The 19,404-nt window shown below is 39.0% G+C and overlaps 1 long non-coding RNA gene across 1 annotated transcript in view; it reads right to left on the minus strand.

Annotated features, from left to right (window-relative positions):
• LOC101903639 (uncharacterized) overlaps nucleotides 1-19,137 on the minus strand; it is a 54,684-nt gene extending 35,547 nt beyond the window's left edge. The window contains exons 1-4 of the long non-coding RNA XR_003035135.2: nucleotides 14,819-19,137; nucleotides 11,086-11,200; nucleotides 4,662-4,797; nucleotides 174-241 (exon numbers count right to left, since the gene is read on the minus strand). This is a non-coding gene — a long non-coding RNA (uncharacterized lncRNA). The remainder of the gene's footprint in view (nucleotides 1-173; nucleotides 242-4,661; nucleotides 4,798-11,085; nucleotides 11,201-14,818) is intronic.
• Nucleotides 19,138-19,404: the final 267 nt, after the last annotated feature.

A 19,404-nucleotide genomic window follows, 5' to 3' on the forward strand; every position in this document is an offset into this window, starting at 1 on the left:
AATTAACTTCTTAAAGAATTCTGAATACTAGAATATAAAGAAATTAATTAAAAAATAAAATACACATGCAATTTACACTACTTTTTTCATAGTTCTTTCATTATTGAAACTTCCTCATTCCTACTTTATCTATGGTAGAATCACCAAGAGTAATTCAGTATCAGATGACGTACCTGGGTTGCTATTTTCAGGAGAAGTTTTAGATCTCTTTTCTTTATATTCAGAAATCAGTTGGCGAAAGCTATGTATTAAAAATGCGATAAATAATATTTTAGCACTGATACAAAAAACTACCAAATTCTTAGATCGTTTCAGACAATGTCAGAAATAATATCAAAACTTCAATTGTCATATACATTTCAAGTTTCTAAGTTCTATAAACTTTTATTTAGCATGTAGTAAAGGAGAAAGTAATGGTATAAATTCACCCTGCTTATTTAACTTATATGCAGAGTACATTATGAGAAATACTGGGGTGGATGAAGCACAAGCTGGAATCAAGACTGCCTGGAGAAATATCAATAACCTTAGATATGCAGATTACACAACCCTTATGGCAGAAAGTGAAGAAGAACTAAAAAGCCTCTTGATGAAGGTGAAAGAAGAGAGTGAACAAGTTGGCTTAAAGCTCAACATTCAGAAAACTAAGATCATGGCATCCAGTCCCATCACTTCATGGCAAATAGATGGGGAAACAGTGACTGACTTTGTGTTTTTGGGCTCCAAAATCACTGCAGATGGTGATTGCAGCCAAGAAATGAAAAGACGCTTACTCCTTGGAAGGAAAGTTAGACCAACTTAGCATATTAAAAAGCAGAGACATTACTTTCTCATCATAGGTCCAACTAGTCAAGGTTATGGTTTTTCCAGTAGTCATGTATGGATGTGAGAGTTGGACTATACAGAAAGCTGAGCACAGAAGAATTGATGCTTCTGAACTGCAGTCTTGGAAAAGACTCTTGAGAGTCCCTTGGACTGCAAGGAGATCCAACCAGTCCATCCTAAAGGAAATCAGTTCTGGGTGTTCAATGGAAGAACTGATGTTGAAGGTACTGATGTTGAAGGTGAAACTCCAATATTTTGGCCACCTGATGCGAAGAGCAGACTAATTTGAAAAGACCCTGATGCTGGGAAAGATTGAAGGCAGGAGGAGAAGGGGACAACAGAGGATGAGATGGTTGGATGGCATCACCGACTCTGTGGACATGATTTTGGGTAAACCCTGTGAGTTGGTGATGGACAGGGAGGCTTGGCGTGCTGTGGTTCATGGGGTCCCAAAGAGTCAAACACGACTGAGCAACTGAACTGAACTGAAAGGAAAAAGAAAAGGAAGATGATATAGTCATGAACTCAGGGCAGTACAGCTCCAATAATTAACTAGATTTAGCTTGGCATACGAAAAATCTCTCGAGCTTGTAAATCCTACCTCTATAACCAACTGCTCTTTGTTTCTGGAGGAGTTGTTTCTCTTCAGTTCAAAGTCTTCCTCTACACAACTGGGATAATACTACCTTATTTCAAAAGAGGATTAATAGGATGTAATGAGATAATATATGCCCAAAATGCTTGCAGAAACAAAGAGTGGAATAATTTCATCTTCAACTTTATTGCTGTAACTACTTTGGAATTCCAAGTAAATCCCAATGTGTGCTTTTTCATACGTTTATCATTCAAGTGTTGCATGAAACTGTTATTAATTCTGGTGATTAGCTGTTCTTTGTGGTTTGTAATTTAGGGAATCTCAGCTTTTAGATAATGTATACCTAAATTTATTTATAACATATGAATTCACTACATTAGAGAACATAATGATCCCCCATTATTGCAGCTAATTACACCAAGAACAGAAAACTAATCACAATCAAGACCTGGGCTGGACCACTACTCTTTCTTATCTACCTACTCAAACTCTGAAACCAGCAGATCTTTCTGACAATGCTGTTTAATCTCCATGTTCCTCTCCAATTCACTTGGAAGACATATCCCTACTCTTACAGTGGGTACTGGCAAGTTCTAGATAGGGCTTACCTCTCTGAATTCCAACTATCTTACTTGAGATTTAGGGATTTCTGCTGAATGGGTTCCTTATGGGGCAGATTCTGAAAACATTTAAGGTGGAGGCAGACAGAAATCCTTTGGAAGATTTTCATTATTACAGGAAAGAGATCCCATGAGGGGCCAAGCATAATTAGGGAATCTCAGGCAAGCTGGCACCCACTACTCTGGGAAGGATGACAGGGAACCTGTGACCTAAGAAAAGGTGCCCCTACAGGACAGAAAGCTGCCTTGAGGTTCAAGTCTAGATACAAAGGAGAAAGGGAAGTCTGCTCAATCCCTGCACGAGCACTTGACCCTCTCTGACAGCCTAAAATGGTCCCCCCTGACATCTGCTAGAATAAAAGATAAATAAGAGCCTCAAGGGCACCTCATTGTGAAGATCTAGGCTTCCATGTGGGCTCCACATAAGGTGTCTGAGTGAGGGGGGAAGCTAGGTGGCCCAGCTGCCCGAACTGGGTGCTGTAGCTTTGTTTGCAGCAGTGACTGAGCGACAAGCATACATATGAGAACAAAGGAGCTCTCACTCTGAAGTCGACGTGTGCATCACCTTAAAGGCTGGGGAACCTGGACCCAGAGGGGCAGCCTGGGAGCAAAGGTCAATCATGAGCCCACTGAAGGATGAGTTTTGTTTTTTGTTTTTTTTCTTTTAAAATGATTTTATTAAAGGTCTTTATAAAGCCACATCCAGACTCCAGATCCAGCTGCCAAGCAGACCCTGTCAAGACCAGCTGTAGCAGCAGTGCTGCAGCAGTAGAATCAATGCAAGGAACAGAATGATGAGAAGGAATTATTTTCTCCCCTCCAAATGACTTGTGGAAGAGGACTGTTTTGTTGATCTTAGGGAATCCTCCGGGTTCTTGGAAAATTCAAGTGGAAGTGTATAGAGAGGAAAGCCCTCAAGGGAAAACAGGATTTGCTGCTGAAATAAATATTGCAAGACCCAAAGAACTACTTAGAAATATCACAACTGTGACACTGTTCATATGCCATACCAAGAGGTCACACTTGGAATGAAATAGCTAATGTCAGGCTTTCTAAGGATCAAGGTCTACATGTCCTGAGATAAAGCACCCCGAGCCCATAGTGAAGAGTATCTAATTGGCCTATGCTTGGCTTTCAGCTCTTGAGGGGGAACATCTCACCACCATTCTCCAAACTGCCTGCACCAAACTGGAACTCTCACTGGTCATGTAGCAAGTAACAGATAAAATTATTTTTGGCTGCAGTTTAGTGAGAACTGGCATTTTATTTTATTTATTTTTATTTTTATTTTTTTTACAGAATAGTTCAAATTTTATTTTTTTTAAAAAGACTAGTGTATGTAGATAGTAAAATGTCTGGAAGGTGTATAAATATATACCAAGATCTTACTGTGTTTATTTCTGCATGATGGAATTACAAATGATAGTTTTCTTCTATATAATAAGAAGAAACTATTATATAAGAAACTTTTATATTATATAAGAAACTATTATATAAGAAACTTCTATATAAACTATTCTAACTATTCTATATAATGGTTTACATTTACAAAGCCATATTTCCTCTCCTCTAGCTCTCACACCCCAACCCTGATGCCTGGAGAATAGGATATATGCAGTTCTTTGTTTCTTTTTACCACTTGATATAATTATAGGTACACACTAGACACAATAAAATTTATCATCATCATTTTATCAGTTATATTTCTTTTTTTTATTTTTTATTTTTTTTAATTTTATTTTTTAACTTTACAATATTGTATTGGTTTTGCCATATATCAACATGAATCCGCCACAGGTATACACGTGTTCCCCATCCTGAACCCTCCTCCCTCCTCAGTTATATGTCTAAGTCATTAAGCAAAGAGTTCAGGTACTGTAATGAAGTGACTTGACCAGAATTACACAACTAAGGGTAAATCAGAATAGGATGTAGGGCTCATACCCCTAATCTATATTTCTTTTAAAAATCCTTTTTTATTATAAAAGTGTTCAAACATACATAAAAGAGGGAATATAATATACTCTCATGTACCACCACCACCACCCAGCTTCAACAGTTATCATTTTGCCATTCTTATTTCATCAGCTTCCAATCATTGTCCATCTTCATCTGACTGGAGGATTTTTTTTTTTTTCCAGAAAAACATCTACTTCTCCTTTATTGACTACACCAAAGCCTTTGACTGTGTGGATCACAGCAAACTGTGGAAAATTCTTTTTTTTTTTTTTTTTTGCAGAGCTGGTGATATTTATTTTTTTATTTTATTTTTTAAATTTATTTTATTTTTAAACTTTACAATATTGTATTAGTTTTGCCAAAAATCGAAATGAATCCACCACAGGTATACCTGTGTTCCCCATCCTGAACCCTCCTCCGTCCTCCCTCCCCATACCCTCCCTCTGGGTCGTCCCAGTGCACCAGCCCCAAACATCCAGTATCGTGCATCAAACCTGGACTGGCGACTCGTTTCATACATGACATTATACATGTTTCAATGCCATTCTCCCAAATCTCCCCACCTTCTCCCTCTCCCTCTCCCACAGAGTCCATAAGACTGATCTATACATCAGTGTAGTATCTGTTCTTATCAGAACTGGCATTTTAATGTGAACACTTACATATTAAAACCACTAATAACAGCATATTCTTCTGCAGTCCACCTAAAAAACATCTTGAGAAAAGATGTCAGCACCTTGCTGAAGAAGTCTGACGACATTTGTTGATTCATACTTGACAGCAAGCATGAGGGCTGTTCTAAAACAACAGAGAGATGACTTCAGCCTCAGGAAGTTGAGTTGATTTACTTAAACAGTTAATTTGATATGGTTTACCAAGTGAACGCCTTGCCCTTTCATGAAGAACTGACCATTTACAAGCTCAAGTGTGCATCTTTGCAAATTACCTCCAAGACCAAAATAAAGGGACAGAAAAGAAGCCTCCTGTCCCACTGGGAATCCAGGTAGCAGCACTTACTATTTCAAAAGTCCCTGATGGGGACTTTCCTGGTGGGCCAGTGGATAAGATTCCAGGCTCCCAGTGCAGGAGGCCTAGGTTCCATCCCTGGTCAAGGAACTTGATCCCATATGCTGCAACTAAGAGTTCCCACAACTAGGACCCCACATAGCCAAATAAATAAATGTTTTTTTAAAAATAATAATGAAGTCCTTGATGGACAAGAAACGATGCTGAGGTCACTTATCTGAGGCAGATGACTATCTAAGGGATAAATTCCCTATTTCCTCCTTAGTCTGATATATTTGGCTTCAAAGTCAGCTAAAGGTTGGGCTAAGGAAAGGCTACTGGCAAGTTTAAATCAAAAATATTGATAATAATGGGAATAAAAATAGTCATGGTGGCAGTTAATGATGTAGACAAGCATGTGCTAGGCGCTAAAAATGAAATACTATATATAAAATCTTTCTCACACACAGGCACCTTTGAAAGATGCATTACTATTTGCCTTTTGTATCAGGAAACTTATTTGCTGATGATAACCCTAATCAGTAGGAAACCTAGGAATTGAACCTAGCCTGAATCTAAAGCCCATCATTTTCATCTGTATCATTCACCTCTGACTTGTCTTGGTTAAAGGAACTGTTTATCCAATAAAAGCTATCTTTCTTGCTTCTACCTGCATTAAAAATGCAAATATAAAAATGTATTAAAATGAGAAAGGATAAAAACTATGAGACCGCAGGATCAGGTGACCGTAAGTAATAATCACCTTTTTGTGGCTGTTGTTATTTAGTTGCTATGTTGTATCTGAGTCTTTTGTAACCTAGTAACATCAGCATTTTTCAATCAGAGTAATTTAAAACAAAGAGTTATCCAAAAGACAAAATCAAGTCTTTTAGGTTTACTATGCATCTTATAAAAATATATACATACAAAGCAGAGGTTAAAGAATTCTTTTAAAAGAATTAAGAAACTCGATACTGTCATGAGGTAAACTAAAAAGCAGAATCCATATTTCACAAAGCTAATAAAACTAATTTGAAATACCTCAGCTATTATAAGATCAACCAACCAAACAAAAAGAGGTTGCATAGGACATCGGTCAATACTTTAAAGGAATATGAATCCTGATATACATTCCTGCTATATATTGTTCACGATTCTCAGTCAGAATAATTGATATTCTACCTAAGTAGATCACAAATGAATTCTCTTATTCATTTAATCTTGATATTATCATTCTAGAATAGCACTAAGGGTTTTAAAAAGAAAAAGAACAATGGTACCTTTTCATCTTATCAACCGCATGTATATTTGCTTCTTTCTTTACTAAAAACTCCACCATTTACCCTCTCCTTTCACATATAGCAAGTAACAGTGGTGTCAGGTCATCCTGTAAAACAGGATGTTTCCAATGTACACAGTTAACCTATTTCTAAACTGAAATTAAAATCGTGCAACCGATTTTCTGAACTTAAAAATAAAAGTCAGAAAGTAAATGAAAGAGAGCCCCCTCCTAATTGCCCTGTGTATCTTCTTTCTCTTTAATATGTTCCTCATCTGGGCCTTCCCTGGTTGTCCAGTGGCTAAGTGTCAAGCTCCCAATGCAGGGGGTGGGGTTATCATTTAGCTACTATATCAACTGCATATTTTAGGGACAATGCTGAGGCAGAAATATATAATACTATCTATAGCATGCATAACCTATCCAAGGATGACCATGAGTAAACTCAAAAGGTTTACAGACATTCCAGTGGGAATATTATTCTCTATATGAACATGCAAAGAGAGAAACTTTTGTTTTTCTTTTTCAAAAAGCCAACTGTGGGAACCCTGTTTTACTGCTTTCTCAGAAATGTCTCCTGGAATTTAATCTTACTCATTCTCTCTTCCTTGCTTGCTCTTTCCACCGCCCTTCCTTAAGTTAGACGTTCTGGCGGAGAGGTCAGCATTAGCTAGATGCTAACTGCATGCAGAATGAGCACCCTCCCCACCTTATCTTCAAAGACCCTTCTTGATGACTCTCATGTGATTAACTCCAGACCACCAGGAGGAAGCTTCCAAAATCCTAGAGTTCTGGTGTCTGTCTTGCTTTACTGCTCTTAGTTAAAGATTGCAACATAAAATTACCAATATATACATGCTCAACATTTTCTCAGGGAGTTGCTCTTCCACCAGCTCTCCCTGCACTGTATCTTATAATCTTGTGTGTTTGTGAGAGTTATTCAGTGTGAAACTGCCACAACCAACTTAAAAATTCTAATTTGAAAAAATTAATTCCATTCTTAAGAGATTTTTTAAAATATGAAATCAATTATAGATTAATTATACTGTCTTTAAAAACCTTCAAATATTTATCAAAATAAACTATCAAAAATTGGAAACTCAAATGCTTATGGATGGAAAGCTGATGACCTAAGTAAGTGAAAAAGCCAGGTGAGACCGGTAACCCAGAAAACACCCATCCCACACAGAAGGGGTGGCCTCTGCACGCAGACCAAACAGTAGGATGGGTTCAAGGGGGTCCAGATTTGGTCCTTGGAGAAGCCTGAACTTCCGCATGAGCCTCCTAAATTTGAAATGTTGACTCAGTGTATGGAGGTAAACTAAACATATCCAAGGGTCATGTTTGGTTTATGGCCCACTCTTGGTTTTATGTTTGCTGTTTCCAAACAGGTGGGTATAAAGCAAATATTTGTATGTGAAACCTTTCCTTTCTTTAGTATCACATAAAAAAAGTTTTTTTTTGTAAAAAATGTTTCACAAAAAAAAGTGGGTCCCAATATGTAATAAATACAGCTATTAAGACTCATCATTCAATTAAACATAAATTCTTTTAAAAAGACTCAAAATTCACAGTCAAGAATGTTTCCACTGCCTGTTGAAACTACAATCTATCTCTAGAATTCTTCTAGATTGTTAATAAAATGGATCATGAGTTTCCAAGCCAGCTGAAAATAAATGCTTACAACAATTCCCCTCTGTACTATTACTAACTTCATGGGTTTTAAAACTCTCATCTGCTTATGCCAGGGATCAGCAATTCTAACAGACACCCTGCAAGAGTCTGTCCTGAAGCTGACACCAAAAAAGGCTCATGAGTTACTATTACTGCAGTCAGGAAAACCCTGCTGGTAACAAACATCTGTTGACCTAATGACCTGGATGATAAGTGAAGGTGCAAAATCCTTAAAGGGTCAGACTCTACAGATGAAGTGACTTCACCATGAGCAAATTGCTAAAGACTCTTGGAGTGTCACTGAATGATGAGTGGTTGGAAGGAAAAGGAGATATCGTTCAAGCCCATAGATATTGCCAAAGATACTCCTTTTAGTATCTCAAGCACAGGGGCAGAGAAAAAGTCAGGCTAATATTGTTGAAAAGGAGGGAGCTGATGGAAGTAGCTAGCATTTATCAAACTCCAATGCTTCAGGAGACTACTTTCTTTTGTGAAGGGTGCATTTAGAAATTAGATGTATTCACTCCATAGTTATTCATCAAGGATTGGTTCAGAATCTCAAGGGAATAGTTCTAAATACACACGTCCAAGAGTTCCTCGATTTACTCAGTCAAAATCTACAGCGAACAGCCTAGGCTTATACATTTTTAAAATAAGTTTTCCCAAATAATTGTGGTTCACCAGCAGAATATAGCTGAGAATTAGTGCAGCAACCACTTTAGTCTCATCTCTTACTCACATGGCCAATTCCTTCTCTTACATGAAGGTTTGAATAAAAAAGAAAAGTGTAAGAGGCAAGAGTCATCAAAACTGCAATTTTTAAAATTTTCCTGGGTAAACAGTGGTAGAACAGGGAATAGTAAACCCAAAAGGCAACCTGATCTCATTTATTTATAAACCCCTTACTTCCTTCCCATTGAGACATTCTAGATGGGAGAGCAGAGTCTAGACTCTTATCTAAGTGGATGGTTCTGCCAGAATAGGATAATATCAGGTAGTTATTTGTTCTTCTCTCTTAATTCCCACTTAATCATCACCTGCTCACTGTCAGTCTGTTTTGATCAGAGTCTTCTTAAAACTGGCACCTAGGCAAATTTATAATTCACTCACACTCATTTTCAAAATAACAACTATTATCCCTGAAAACTGAAAAGCATATAAGAAATATATAAACTGAAGGGAATAAAAAGCACAAACCAAAACCTCAGGACTTCCGTGGTGGTCCCGTGGCTGGATCTCAGTTGTCCCAGGAAAGAGGGCCTGTGTTCGACCCCTGGTCAGGAAACTAGATCCTACATGCTGAAACTAAGCCCAGCTCAGCCAAATAAATATTAAAATAAATAAATCCTCTTCTTGGCATTTCCCAACTGCCAAAATTCCAGCTTGACTTGCACTTTTCACTAGCTTCCTCCTTTTCATTTCCTTTTCCCCTCTTAAGACTTGGGCAGTGAAAGAGAAACTGTGTTTATATAAACCATTTTTCATAAAATGGCAATTTGTGAACAGCACCAAGATTTCTAATATGTTGTAAAATGCTTTTGTTATGTCTGAATTTTAAGACAAAGTCTACTGAGACCAATTTTGCTTTACTCTGCTATTTTAGACTGATTCAAAAAAAAAAAAAAAAAAACCTTAAGTGGGGGAAAATATTTGCAAAATGTTTTACCTTTAACAAGTGCAGTGTTATCATGAATACCAGCCATAAACGCATAAAGGAATGCTTTACTCTCTAATGCTTTGGGAATATAATTTAAATTGAAATCTTAGACAATTTAGTTCCTTCAAAATACTTTTACTCAGGGAAGGCTGGAGCTTCCAAAGAAGGAAAACTGAGCCCACCTGTTAGAATAGAGGGAGTTCCTGGTGGGGCTGCAGCTGCAGGACGTCACGTGTGTCCTGCAGAAAGCAGGAGAGGCGGCTTCACCGTCACCAGCTCCACACTCACACAGCTGCAACCCCACTGAGCAGCTCCCTGGGGCTGATTGCGGGAGACCCTGAAGTGTACATCGCAAACCAAGCAGTCATCAGCACAAGTGAACGCCCTTGCTGGGAGTCAAACATGACCTGACCCTATTGGCCAGATCTCGGAACCGGGGTCCTGAAGGGCTCAGGGCTCCAGGCCTGCTGCCTCCCAGACCCACTTGTACTCACCCAGATCCCCCTCATGGGCACTGGGTCTCCTTCCTCCTTCCACCCACCCCCAGGGGCACCCATTCTTTGAGCCCCTGGAAGCAGCCACTCTTCACATCACTTCACTTCCCCCAGGTCTTCATCATTTGTGGGCTCTCAGTCTACCACCCACTCCAGGCATGTTATGATGGGAAATCTTCCTTCTGGGGTAGATGGCTGGCTGGGAGACAGAGCTTTGCCCTCTCTGTGGGCTCCAACATGTTTCCCACTGCAGTGGCTTTGGAGTTGTTTCCATTGTAACAGGGCTTGATGGACACTATTCAGTTTACCTATTTACATAGTTAGAAATAAAACACTTCTACTCTTTCCTGGAAAATCCCATGGACGGAGGAGCCTGGTAGGCTGAAGTCCATGGGGTTGCAAAGAGTCAGACACGACTGAGTGACTTCACTTTCACTTTCCACTTTCATGCATTGGAGAAGGAAATGGCAACCCACTCCAATGTTCCTGCCTGGAGAATCCCAGGGACAGGGGAGCCTGGTGGGCAGCCGTCTATGGGGTCACACAGTGTCGGATATGACTCAAGCGACTTAGCAGCAGCAGCAGTTTAAAAAAAAAATGCTTTGCAAATATTTTGTAAATAAAGTTAGTTGAGATACACCTTGTTCCTGGCTTCTATATTGGCATCGCAGGAAAGCAGCTTTGTTGCGAGTGATATATTCTGGCAAAAGACAGCGTAGTGGAAAGCAGTGTTCCCACAGACATCCAAGACATTTGGGTCGGCACCATGCTCCAGCAGAAGAGTTGCACACTCCTCTTCTTGGCATTCTATGGCCTTGTCAGTGTTGTGCCAAGAAACAGAGTGTAAATTCTAGGAATTCAAAGTAAATAGTCCACAAGCTTCACCAGTTTGCTATATCTAAATGAGATGAATTCACTTTTAGTCTCAGTAGTTAAATCACATCCACCTTGTGTGGACACAATTCGCTGCCCCATACCTTCATCAGTGCTGTCCTGTTTTCATTGTCATAGAGGTTAAGCAGGTATTTTCTCTCCAGGTACAGAGTTACCACTGCTGAATGGCCATTGGCACAGGCCAAGTGGAGGACAGTCCTATGAAAGCAAGAGGAGTTTTCAGGAAACTGTAGTGTTACTGTTTCAAAACAAATAATTGTTCCTGTGATTGAAAACATTCAATACCATGCTATTCCTACCGCTCTAAAACAAATATTTCATTTCCTTCTGGAGAAAGAACATTATATATTAGCATTAGCTCTTCTTAACATTAATGAAAGAACAATTTACTTGAATAGAATGACCATGACCTTGAGATTCAGCTCAACTTGGGTTTGAATTTGACTTTCACTCTGTCACTTAGCTGTTGCTCAGCCTCTCTGTGCCTCAATTTCCTCATCAACAAAATGGAGAGAGAGAAGCAGTTCTCTCACAGGACAGCACTGCTATGCTTAAATGAGATCCATGCAGAGTTTAGAACTGTTCCTGGCACAGGTTACAGCTCAGTAACTGTTAGGTAATATAATGATACTTATTACTATTACTACTATTTTACAAGGACAACATCTCAATGAAGTCAAAGGATATCATACCTCCTTTGCAGATACATTTTGAGGATTAGAGACAACACTGTGCTTCAATGATTCTAATATGTTCATTTTCTGACATTTTAATGTCTCTGACATTGGAATGAAATTTATAATTCACAATGTCTGTACAACTATAATTGGTAGCATTTTTGCTTGCTCATTTCTCATTTTTCCTGTTGATCTAATTACCATAAAGTCTTTTTGTCTAAGGTTGCTTCTTTTTAATTAAAATACCAGATCAGATCAGATCAGTCGCTCAGTCATGTCCAACTCTTTGCAACCCCATGAATCGGAGCATGCCAGGCCTCCCTGTCCATCACCAACTCCCAGAGTTCACTCAGACTCACGTCCATCAAGTCAGTGATGCCATCCAGCCATCTCATCCTCTGTCGTCCCCTTCTCCTCTTGCCCCCAATCCCTCCCAGCATCACTCTTTTCCAATGAGTCAACTCTTCACATGAGGTGGCCAAAGTACTGGACTTTCAGCTTTAGCATCATTCCTTCCAAAGAAATCCCAGGGCTGATCTCCTTCAGAATGGACTGGTTGGGTCTCCTTGCAGTCCAAGGGACTCTCAAGAGTCTTCTCCAACACCACAGTTCAAAAGCATCAATTCTTCGGCCCTCAGCTTTCTTCACAGTCCAACTCTCACATCCTTACATGACCACAGGAAAAACCATAGCCTTAACTAGATGAACCTTTGTTGGCAAAGTAACGCCTCTGCTTTTGAATATGCTCTCTAGGTTGGTCATAACTTTCCTTCAAAGGAGTAAGCATCTTTTAATTTCATGGCTGAAGTCACCATCTGCAGTGATCTTGGAGCCCAGAAAAATAAAGTCTGACACTGTTTCCACTGTTTCCCCATCTATTTCCCATGAAGTGATGGGACCGGATGCCATGATCTTCGTTTTCTGAATGTTGAGCTTTAAGCCAACTTTTTCACTCTCCACTTTTACTTTCATCAAGAGGCTTTTTAGTTCTTCTTCACTTTCTGCCATAAGGGTGATGTCATCTGCATATCTGAGGTTATTGATATTTCTCCCAGCAATCTTGATTCCAGCTAAAATATAGATGATGCATATTACATATTATTATATATTACAGGTACACAACATAGTGATTCACAATTTTTATAGGTCATACTCCATTTAAAGTTATTATATGATATTTTCAATATTCCCCATGTTGTACAATACATTCCAGTAGCTGGCAGGATTTTAGTTCCCCCACCAGGTATCGAACCCTAGGCCCACAACAGTGAGTCTTAACCACTGGATGACTAAAGAACTCCCTAGATTCCCTTGACTTATGAAAAGGCTGAAAGTTGTCTTAAAATATCAATCCTCAAAAAAATAAAAATAAAATAAAAATAAATTGAAATTGTGCCAAAAAGACAAGCCCTGTCTGCTAAGCTGACTTGCCTATAGACAGCTTGATCTACAGAGAGTTTTAAATTTTTTGTGTTGTTAAAATGTTAAATCAACACCCAGATTTATTTTCTTTGTGTGTGTGTGTGTGTGTGTTGTGTGGAAATCCAGGAAACTCCAGATTTCTTACTTTTGAAATCATTCTTAGAAAGATCTTTGGGGTGGGAGGAAGGCTCACAAGGAAGGGGATATATGTATACTTACAACTGATTTATGATGTTATACAGCAGAAAAGAACACAACATTGTAAACAATTATTCTCCAATTAAAAAAATAAGGTTAAGAAACAGTAGAAATAGAAAAAACAGAAGGTCTCTGTTAGCAGATAAAAAATGTATAAATAGGAATCTGAGTTTTATTCTGGTACTTTTCTCACTCTGCATATTTGAAATGTTTGATCCATACTCTATCTGAAACTTTTTGGTGAGATAAAAATTGAGTTATTTTTCTCTTTTACCAGGTTATTTCTCCACCATCTACACACAGTTTATCATTTCTAACAGAAAAAGTCATCATTTTCAAGTTCTAAAGTGTTACATACATTTGGGTGTTTGGGTATTCTGTTCTATTCATTTATCTATCTTTACAGTTGTTAGTAAATGAACACTTTGTGGGCACTTATAGCACGTTTTGATATCTAGAAGGGTAAATCTTCCTCTACTATACAAAACTTTTAATTTCATCACAACAATTAAAGACAGCATATGTAACCCAAAATCTTTAAAACCATGAAATGTTGATTTGCTTTAAATATAGAAAGACCATACATCCTAAGAAAATGTCTTTCTATTCAAGGACACAGCCAGCTTCCTACTTCAAAGCTGTCTTCTAAGGTCCTTCAGCAAAGAACACATACACCTAAGTGTACACTGATATAAAATGGACATTGAAATGTATCTGAAGAATTTTTAATCCAGAAGTTTATTTGGCATGGGAATTATCTTGCTCACTATGCAGTTTTCTGTAATATATAACCTTATGGTATAAAAAATGTATACATTAAAAATAAGATATTGACAACACCAGAAATCTGTCCACTGCCATGATCCACAATAGGCGATCCATGAAGAAGTGCATTCATAAATCACGTGAGAAAAAAATGTGAGAGCCATAAGGTTGAGAAGATTTATTGAAGGCTATGTAACTTGAGAGCTTTTACTCATGAGTACATCATGCTAACCCATGTGAATAAAAAGTAGGAGGAAGAAAGGAAAAACAGATGCTATTCATGTTTCATTTAATTTCTGTGATTACCGACATTCAGTTAAATGACTTCAAAACTATCAGTAAAGCTCTATAAGGGGAATTATAAATGGGTCCAAAACCAGCTAAGGCTTTTTGCTGCCTTTAAAGTCTGTGGGATGCTGGATCGCAGGAAGGTATCCAGGAGCCTTGGAGGGGAAACTCACAGGAGGGATCTCTGCCAGGCCCTTCCACTCTGCTTACCTGTCCATCTTGTCCCTGTCGTTCAGGCCATTTTTTCCAAATAACAGAACATGCTGCACATTGGCTACGTTGCCCACAATGGCAGCTTTGTGGATCTTTCTGAGGTCTTTGTCTCGGATGCGGTACCCGGGCTGGAAGTTGATTCCATGACCACTGTCTCTCACTGGGTTGATGGAGGAGCCAAAGCGCTACACACCCTTCTTACTCCCAAAGCCAAAAATCTTCATCGCAGAGCCTACAGACAAACACACCTTACCTCTCCCTCGGCTCTTCAGAGTCCCCTAAACCCAACATGAGCACTACAGTTAAGCCAGAGCCGTCCTGCCAAAACCTCCCAGCTGGGAAGCTCAACGGTTTGGAATCTTTCATCCCAGAATGATCGTTGCTAAGCAACACTTCTAAACACATTGCCCATGCACACAGAGGCCTGGCATGCCAGCCCAGTGCTCATATGCAAGAACTGTAAGTTGATTTCCTGAAAGAAACAAACACTATCAATAAACCTTTACCTAAACTAAGAAGGAAAGAAACTGAAATATAGAAAAGGAAACTGAAATATAGAAATGAAAGTGACATTATAACTGTATAACTGTCAAAATAACTATAGTATCCAAAGCAATCTACAGATTCAGTGCAATTTCTATCAAATTACCAATGGCATTTTTCACACAACTAGAACAAAAAATTTTACAGTGTGTATGGAAACAAAAGACCCCAAGTAGACAAAGCAATCTTGAGGAAGAAAAGCAAAAGCCAACAGAATCAGGTACCCTGACTACAGACTACTCTGCAAGCTTCAGTTATCAAAACACAGTACTAGCACAAAAACAGAAATATATTGAATTATCAATGGAACAAGACAGAAAGTCCAGAGAGAAACCTACGTACCTGTGGTCAATTAATCTAGGATAAAGGAGGCAAGATTATACAAAGGAGAAAAGATAGCCCCTTCAATAAGTGGTGCTGAGAAAACTCAACAGCTACATGTATAAGAAGGAAATCAGAACACTCCCTAACATCATACACAAAAATAAACTCAAAATGGGTTAGGCACCTAAATATAAGACAGGTCCTGTAAAACTCAGAGGAGAATATAGGCAGAACACACTCTGACATAAATTACAGCAGGATCATTTTCCATCCACCTCTTACAGTAATGAAAATAAAGAGAGAAATAAGCAAATGGGATATAATTAAATGTAAAAGTTTTGCACAGTGCAGGAAATCATAAACAAGAAAGATGACAACCCACAGAATGGGAGACAATATTTGCAAATGATGCAATTGACAAGGGATTAATCTATAACATATTCAAACATCTCAAAGAGCTCAATATCAAAAAACAAACAACCTGATCAAAAAATGAGTATAAGATCTAAATACACATTTCTGTAAGGAACACCTACAGACAACCAAAAAGCACATGAGGGATGCTCAGAAAGGATGCTCTGCATCACTAATTATTATAGAAATGCATAAATACTATAATAAGGTATCATTTCAAACCAATCAGAATAGCCACCATCAAAAAATATACAAACAATAAATGCTGGAGAGAGTGTAGAGAAAAAGGAATCCTTCTACACTGCTTATGGAATGCAACTAGGTACACCCAGTGTAGAAAACTCTATAAAGTTTGCTGTAAAAACTAAATATAGAGTTGCCATATGATTCAGCAATCTCAGTGCTGAGCATATATCTGGAGAAAACTATAATTCAAAAAGGTACATGCACCCCAATGTTCACTGCAGAACTATTTACAATAGCCAAGACATTGAAGCAACCTAAATGTCCATCAACAGAAGAATGGATAAAGAAGATGCAGTATACACACACACGCGCGCGCACACACACACAGACAGACACACACACACACAGCGAAAATGGAATATTACTCAGTCATAAAAAGAAATAATAACGACATTTGCAACAACACAGATGGATCTCAAATTACAATACTAAATGAGGTAACTCAGACAGAGAAAAACAAGTATCACATCACTTACATGTGGAATTTAATAAAAATAAACTTATTTACACAACAGAAACCAACTCAAAAGATCTGAAAATCAAATTATGGTTATGAAAGGGGAAACATGAGGGGAAGGACAAATTAGAAGATTGGAGTTAACATATATACACTATTTTCTAGTAGTCATGTCTGGATATGAGAGTTGTACAATAAAGAAGGCTGACTGCCAAAGAATTAATGCTTTTGAACTGTGGTGTTAGGAGTAGACTCTCAAGAGTCCTTGGACTGCAAGGAGATTAAACGAGTCAATCCTAAAGGAAATCAATCCTGAATATTCATTGGAAGGACTGATGTTGAGGCTGAAGCTCCAATACTTCAGCCACTTGATGTGAAGAGCGGACTCATCAGAAAAGATCCTTTTGCTGGGAAAGATGGAAGGCAGGAGGAGAAAGGGGACAACAGAGGACAAGAGGGTTGGATAGCATCACCAACTCAATGGGCATGAATTTGAGCTAACCCCACAAGATAGTGGAGGACAGAGGAGGCTGGCGGGCTGCAGTCCATTAGTTGCAGAGTCAGACACGACTGAGTGACTAATACTTTCACTTTGAATATGGAAAACTTAACAGTGCTGGTTTTTAAATCACTTAAGTTAGCTGCAGAGAAAATAGTATCAAAAGTACTTAGATACTACTGTTTAAAAGTAGTATTCAGTTCAGTTCAGTTCAGTCGCTCAGTCGTGTCTGACTCTTTGCGACCCCATGAATTGCAGCACGCCAGGCCTCCCTGTCCATCACCAACTCCTGGAGTTCACTCAGACTCACATCCATAGAGTGAGTGATGCCATCCAGCCATCTCATCCTTTTTTGTCCCCTTCTCCTCCTGCCCCCAATCCCCCCCAGCATCAGAGTCTTTTCCAATGAGTCAACTCTTCGCATGAGGTGGCCAAAGTACTGGACTTTCAGCTTTAGCATCATTCCTTCCAAAGAAATCCCAGGGTTGATCTCCTTCAGAATGGACTGGTTGGATCTCCTTGCAGTCCAAGGGACTCTCAAGAGTCTTCTCCAACACCACAGTTCAAAAGCATCAATTATTCGGCCCTCAGCTTTCTTCACAGTCCAACTCTCACATCCTTACATGACCACAGGAAAAACCATAGCCTTGACTAGACGAACCTTTGTTGGCAAAGTAATGTCTCTGCTTTTCAATATGCTATCCAAGGAGTAAGCGTCTTTTAATTTCATGGCTGCAGTCACCATCTGCAGTGATTTTGGAGCCCTCCCCCCGCAAAAAAAATTAAGTCTCACAGTGTTTCCACTGTTCCCCCATCTATTTCCCATGAAGTGATGGGACCAGATGCCATGAGCTTAGTTTTCTGAATGTTGACTTTTAAGCCAACTTTTTCACTCTCCTCTTTCACCTTCATCAAGAGGCTTTTTAATTCCTCTTCACTTTCTGCCATAAGGGTGGTGTCATCTGCATATCTGAGGTTATTGGTATTTCTCCTGGCAATCTTGATTCCAACCTGTGCTTTTTCCAGCCCAGCGTTTCTCATGATGTACTCTGCATATAAGTTGAATAAGCAGGGTGACAATATACAGCCTTGATGTACTCCTTCTCCTATTTGGAACCAGTCTGTTGTTCCATGTCCAGTTCCAACTATTGCTTCCTGACATGCATTCAGACTTCTCAAGAGGCAGGTCAGGTGGTCTGGTATTCCTATCTCTTGAAGAATTTTCCACAGTCTATTGTGATCCACACAGTCAAAGGCTTTGGCATAGTCAATAAAGCAGAAATAGATGTTTTTCTGGAACTTTCTTGCTTTTTCGATGATCCAACGGATGTTGGCAATTTGGACTGTTTCCTCTGCCTTTTATAAAACCAGCTTGAACAACTGGAAGTTCATGGTTCACGTATTGCTGAAGCCTGGCTTGGAGAATTTTGAGCATTACTTTACTAGCGTGTGAGATGAGTGCAATTGTGCAGTAGTTTGAGCATTCTTTGGCATTGCCTTTCTTTGGGATTGGAATAAAAACTGACCTTCTCCAGTCCTCTGGCCACTGCTGAGTTTTCCAAATTTGCTGGCAAATTGAGGGCAGCACTTTCACAGCATCATCTTTCAGGGTTTGAAATAACTCAACTAGAATTCCATCACCTCCACTAGCTTTGTTCGTAGTGATGTTTTCTAAGGCCCACTTGACTTCACATTCCAGGATGTCTGGCTCTAGATAAGTGATCACACCATCATGATTGTCTGGGTCATGAAGATCTTTTTTGAACAGTTCTTCTGTGTATTCTTGCCACCTCTTCTTAATATCTTCTGCTTCTGTTAGGTCCATACCATTTCTGTCCTTTATCAAGCCCATCTTTGCATGAAATGTTCCCTTGGTATCTCTAATTTTCTTGAAGAGATCTCTAGTCTTTCCCATTCTGTTGTTTTCCTCTATTTCTTTGCATTGATTGCTGAGGAAGGCTTTCTTATCTCTTCTTGCTATTCTTTGGAACTCTGCATTCAGATGCTTATATCTTTCCTTTTCTCCTTTGCTTTTCACTTCTCTTCTTTTCACAGCTATTTGTAAGGCCTCCCCAGACAGCCATTTTGCTTTTTTGCATTTCTTTTCCATGGGGATGGTCTTGATCCCTGTCTCCTGTACAATATCACAAACCTCCATCCATAATTCATCAGGCACTCTGTCTATCAGATCTAGTCCTTTAAATCTATTTCTCACTTCCACTGTATAATCATAAGGGATTTGATTTAGGTCATACCTCAATGGTCTGGTGGTTTTCCCTACTTTCTTCAATTTCAGTCTGAACTTGGCAATAAGGAGTTCATGATCTGAGCCACAGTCAGCTCCCGGCCTTGTTTT

The sequence above is a fragment of the Bos taurus genome, chromosome 1, assembly GCF_002263795.3.
Source record: "Bos taurus isolate L1 Dominette 01449 registration number 42190680 breed Hereford chromosome 1, ARS-UCD2.0, whole genome shotgun sequence".
NCBI lineage: Eukaryota > Metazoa > Chordata > Mammalia > Artiodactyla > Bovidae > Bos > Bos taurus.